Source organism: Humulus lupulus, chromosome 9 (genome assembly GCF_963169125.1).
Source record: "Humulus lupulus chromosome 9, drHumLupu1.1, whole genome shotgun sequence".
Taxonomy (NCBI): domain Eukaryota; kingdom Viridiplantae; phylum Streptophyta; class Magnoliopsida; order Rosales; family Cannabaceae; genus Humulus; species Humulus lupulus.
This window is the reverse complement of record NC_084801.1, coordinates 166,620,275-166,626,561: the sequence shown is the minus strand read 5'-3', so window position 1 is coordinate 166,626,561 and position 6,287 is coordinate 166,620,275.

The following is a 6,287-nucleotide window of genomic DNA, read 5'->3' as shown; positions in this document are numbered from 1 at the left end:
GGTCCCACGAATTGGTAATGACCTATGTCCACTTAAGCTATTATTGATATTAATTCTCAAATGAGTGATCAAAGAACTAGGATTCTCTGAGTTTCACAAGATTGTTATAATCTCGGATATCGTTATAATTTCATAAGATCTTCTCAAAATATACGGAGTATACAACCAAGCTGGTCGTATATAAAGTCCAAATGTTACGCTAGGGGAACCTCCCTGGTCGATGGTCGAACGGAACCTTTGCCAGGTGTCAGCCACGTGTTAAAAATGTCTGTCACGTCATCCACGCCTATTCTTTGGATAACATTTGCCCCCCAAGTTTATTTATTGCGACCAGCAATAAGTAAACTTAGGAAAACAACATTTCATATGCCCCACGAAATCTGTCAGAGCCCTCGTGCGTTTTTTAAAACCGTGACCTAATCACATCTAATCAAGCCTTTTCAGTTTTCAAGAAACCACCCCGATAGCTGTTACACTCCCCCATGCTTCGAAAAAGGGAAAGTCATGATTGTTACTTTTTGTCACACTTCAGCTTCTATAAGCAACCCCCCTCATTCACCTTATAATCTTTTACTCACCATTTTCTGCCAAGAACTCTCAAGAACTCCATCCCAGAACTCAGAGCTTCGAAGGTCTCAGACGCCCTGCCGAGGATCCTACAAACCCAAAGCTTCTATTTTTCAGAATCTCCAACCTTCATCTAGGTAATTTTCTTCGTCTTTTAAACTCTTTGAGATGCCATGCATACTGCTTTTGAGTTCTAAGACTTTTCGTGTTCTTTAGTAGAGATTTGTGAGGATTTTGTAAATACCGTTGATGCTTGATAGGGAAGTGTACTTTTCATCTATATAAGTTAGGAATTAGTTTGATAGTCAGGATCATAGGTTTAGAGCGTAAAATCGACGTAAAAAATCGATTTTTAGGCTAGTTGAAAAACTGGGTTTTTCCCGCCCCGTAGGAGTTGAAAAAGCTTCTTTTCAGAAAACCTTTTCCTTTCCTTTTTGATCCGTTTTTCAAACTGCTAGCATAAAACTTAGTGCTCAATTAGAATGTTGCTAGTCGATAGACGCGAGCAACGTTATTCCAACGTTCAACATAAGTTCCCAGGCTGTGCGTCTTATCTCCTCCTTTGTCTGTTTGCAGTTCATATGCAAGACCCGTGGGGAGGAGAAAGACCTATCGACAACGATCTCTTAGTTCAACTGCTTGAAGACGAAGAACAACCTTCGACTCTAATACCAGACATTCCTTTTTCTCACCTTAACCTAAACACTTCCCCAGTTTCGACCCAAAATATGGCTCGCACCAAAACTAAAGCTCGAAAAAGAAAAACTCCCAACACTTCTCATCAGCCTCCTGCTGATGCTCCCTCGACCAGTGGTCGAGACGAAAATATTCCTGACCCAAATGTGCAAAGGCATGCCCGCCCTCGACACACTATTCAGCCGGATGTCGAGTGGCATGTTGTCGCTGAGAGTAGGATGACGATCAGGATGATCGCCAACTACTTAAATAAATACAATCTGACAGGGGTGACCCTAATCAAACCTAACCCCGACCAAAGGGTTAATTTTCCTGGGGGTGCTTACAGCACCTGGTCGCGGTTTCATGTTGAGGCAGGTGCCACTTTGCCTCTTCATGCATTCTTTCAGGGGGTGGCCAACTACTTCGGAGTTGCTCCCTTCCAAATTACCCCAAACGGATATAGAATGCTCGCTGCGCTATATATCCTGTATAGCTAGAAAAATTGCCCTGCGCCGTCGCCACATGAGGTCAACTACCTGTTCGACCTCAAATCTAACCCCAACCAAGAAGGCACGGGGTTCTTCCTTCTTTGTCATCAGGAAACCGGGCGCACTTTCCTAACTGACACCACCCATATCTCCAACGTGGGGAGGTACTACCAGGAGTACTTCCTTACACCTGACCTAGTCGCAGACAACTTGGCTTTCACACAAGGAGGTAAAATTTTCACGTCGCTGGCTTCTTCACTTAGTGTTTTTCTACCACAATGTCTTGAACTTTCAATGTGTTTCATGCCCATGGTTGTGACCAAACCCAAATCCAGGGATGGATTCAAGGGCGACACTCTTAGCCAGCATGTCAGATGCTGAGAAGAGTGTCAAAAATTTAGTTACAGAGGCTAACCTTAGGTTTTCTAGCCTCTGGGACCCTCAACCAACGACGAGTGGGCCTTCGGCGGGAAATGCTCACGACGAAGTGGAACCCAAGCAGCAACCCCAAGCATCTCCTCCGCAGAGGAGACCAACTGGGGTTACAATTAGGGAACCTGCCAACACTCGCCGAGCGGAGAGGCCCTTGGCTCCTAAGGGAAAAGGAAAGCAAAAGGCTGCCGAGCCTACCGAACTCTCTGATGACTCGTCGGATGATAACGGTACAGTAATTTCTCTTTTAAACCATTTGCCAATTCCCAGTCATTTTTTCGACGGGGATGGCAACTTTAAGAATGCTCCCATCTTAAATTCAGATTTCTTCCAGGCAGTAGGTAGTTTGGTAAATAATGTAGCGACCAATAGTTGTAGCGCGAGTACTTTACTTGTAATCTTTTTACTTTCATTTTTTGGCCCTGTGTGACCATCTCGTCTTACTGTTCGCGTTGTTTCCTTTTGTGCAGATATGGACTCCGAGGATGTGTTCGAGCATTACAGGGCTGCTGCCGCCTCTTCTGGCCAAAATAGGACAACAAGAGGGCTCGAGGGGAGAGCAGCAAGGCTGCCTCAAAGAAGGCACGAACTGACGATCCTTCGGCTACAGCCCCTTTGAAGGAGAACTCACCACCTCCAACACCCCCCGAGCAGCAGGCCTCAACTTCCACCGACCAGCAGCCTTCTCCTAAGGCTCCTAGCAGCCATACATTGCGCACTCTGCCCGAAGGCTCCCTGCCCAGCCTCGTGGTCAACTCTGCTAGGGAAAGAATATACAAGCTCTCCAAGCATAGAAGCAGCCAGGCAGCTATTACCGACACCGCTTCTATGGAGGCTGATCAAGTTCTCAATAGAGGGTTGAACGAGATAGTTAGCATAAGTCAACTCCTGCTGCTGTAACATTTATTTTTAATTCCCCGTCTTTACTTTATCTTTTTCTATCTGTCTTCAGGAACTGCTGACCATAACTGCTGGCTGGCGCTGTGCTGGGGCGTTGGTGTCTCAGGGAAGGAACTTTGATTCCAAGCTCGCCGAAGCTAAGCAAGCACTCAAAGCTAAAAACAACGAGCTTGCTAAACAGAATGGCGAGCTGCTCGGGGAGAACACGAAGCTTTCCAAGCAGAAAGCTGAGCTGCTCGAGGACAAAGCTACTCTGACCAAGGAGCTGCTGGAAACCCGGGACGCCCTGAAGAAAGCCAACGAATCTAGGGAAAATTTCAGGGAAAGCGCCAAGCTCAACTATCAACAAGTTGTTTAGCTCGAGCTTGATCTGATCGTCAGCAGGTAGGAAGCGAAGGAACTCGGAAAACGAGTGCAGGAGCTTGAGGAGGCTGGGGCCGAGAATTTGGAGAAGTATAAGGAAGGCACTCATCTCTGCTTCTACGAATTCTAGAAGCATAACCGGGAGGCTAACTTCAGCTATCTGTCTGAACGCTTGAGGAGGACTCTAATGACGCAGTGCGCCATTCGTCTGGAAGAAGAAGAGAAGGTTAGAGTGTCTGCTTCCCCAGAGATTTCCCTGGCAGCAGGGATAGACGGTGCAAATGCTGAAGCTGGCCCGGCCGTCGACCAAGGCACTCCTCAAGACCCTCCAACTCCTTAATCTTTTTTTTCTTCTTTTATCTCAACTACACGACCCACAGGTCGTTTTGTAAAGACAATTTATTTTTATTGTTGCAAGGGCAGCCATTTTACTTTTATTTGAACAGTTACATCCGAGCAGTACTGCTCGCAGTGTAAAAGGATTCCTTTGACATTATAATATTTTTGCTTTATTATAATATCTGTTCGCATGACCGAACCTAGCATAGTACTTTGGCTTGATTTTTCAAAATATAAATTTTGAAAAATACTCTAAGTACCGTAGTATGCTTTCACTTATTGTGTTCATGTGTTTACATACCTTTTGGTATGCTTTGCAATTGATGTACCTTATATGCCCCCCAAGTGATCGAGGAGCTTTAGGTCCTTGGTCACTTGCCTTGACCACGACCTGTATGAACATTACTGCTCGGTATAAAATGTAAAACTTATAATACAGCAAAACAACACATGTAATGAACAAATACTTGTAAAAATTTACAAAGTTTGGCAAGAATGACTGGCTGCGCACAGACCCTTATAATTCTCGTATTAAATGGACTAAACATGTCTTTACGATTGATCTTTAAAAAGATCTTACACTTATAAGCGATTAGCCATATAACATGGCTAACCCTTTTTCAGAACTTGTAAAAAGTAAAAATTAATACAAGCCAGTCCTTTAAGAAGGATTGTTTATTGATAGTACTTGCGCAGGTGTTGTCCATTCCAATAACGCGGAACGAGATCTCCGTTTAAGCGTGCAAGTTTATAGGTGCCTGGATGAAGGACTTCTTCAATCTGGTAAGGTCCTTCCCAGTTTGGTCCGAGTACTCCAGCAGCTGGGTCGCGAGTGTTTAAGAAAATTCTTCAAAGCACTAAGTCTCTGAGGTTGAACTTTCTTTCTTTTACTTTGGAGTTAAAATATCGAGCGACATTTTGCTGGTACGCAGCTACTCGGAGTTGGGCTTTTTCTCGTGACTCCTCGATCAGGTCTAGGGACTCCGTCAACAGTTGGTTATACTAACCTTGGTCGTATGTGAGTCTACGATGTGAGGGCAGATCTAACTCGACAGGCAACATAGCTTCATACCCATATGCTAAGGAAAATGGGGTATGACCTGTTGCTGTTCGGTGAGACGTTCTATACGACCAGAGTACTTCAGGCAGCTGTTCTGGCCATGCTCCTTTAGCTTCCTCGAGCCTTTTCTTCAAGGTATCCTTCAATGTCTTATTTACTGCTTCGACTTGCCCATTTGCTTGTGGATGAGCAACTAAAGAAAAGCTCTTGGTGATTCCATGCCTTTCGTAGAAGTCTGTGATTAGGTCACTATCAAACTGGGTGCCATTGTCCGAGACAATCTTTCTGGGCAATCCATATCGAAAAACAATGTTCTTGATGACAAAGTCAAGCACTTTCTTTGTCGTTATGGTAGCAAGTGGCTCAGCTTTAGCCCATTTGGTGAAGTAGTCGATTGCCACAACTGCGTATTTCACTCCACCTTTTCCTGTTGGCAAGGACCCGATTAAATCTACACCCCACACTGTGAAGGGTCATGGACTTTGCATCTTCTTTAACTCATTAGGAGCTACCCGTGGGATCTTGGAAAACCTCTGACACTTGTCGCATTTGTGCACAAACTCCATCGAGTCTTCGTTCATGGTCGGCCAGAAATAACTCTGCCTTAGAATCTTCTTTGATAAGCTCTGCCCCCCAGCGTGATCTTCACAGAAGCCTTCATGTACCTCCTTCATTAGTTCTTTAGCCTTTTCTGCTGTAACACACCTGAGTAGTGGCATTGAGCATCCTCTTCAGTATAGAACCCCATCAACCAGGATATACCTAACAACTTGTCTCTGAAGGGTCCTGGCTTTGTTTCTATCTGCTGGTAGTATACTGCTTGTGAGATACTCCAAGTATGGTGCCATCCATGTGTCTGCTAACCGGACCTCCATATTGGTTTCTTTGGCTCGTATGCTTGGCTCGCGCAGTCGTTCAACTGGCACTATATTCAAAGTGTCAGCATCCTTCGCACTCGCGAGTTTGGCTAAGGCATCTGCGTTTGAATTCTGATCTCGAGGTATTTGCTGGAGGGTATATTTCTCAAATTGTGCCAACAAATCTTTGGTTTTGTTCAGATAGGCCACCATTTTCAGACCTCGTGCTTGATACTCCCCTAAGACCTGATTCACTACCAGCTGTGAATCACTGTAAATATCCAGCACTTTTATGCTCATGTCTTTGTCCATCCTTAACCCAGCGAGTAGAGCTTCATACTCGGCTTTGTTGTTTGAAGCGGTGAAATCAAACCTAATAGCGCAGTGAAATCGATGCCCTTCCGGCGTTATCAATATCACTCCTGCTCTTGCGTGAGATTCGTTGGACGATCCGTCTGTGAATAGCTTCCACGAAGGAGTTCAACTTGAGGCTCAGGCGCACTAGGATTTTCACCCTGCTTGTCGTCTGGTAGTTCAGTGAACTCAGCAATTAAATCAGCCAAGACCTGTCCTTTTATTGCTGCTCGCGGTGAGTATGTGATA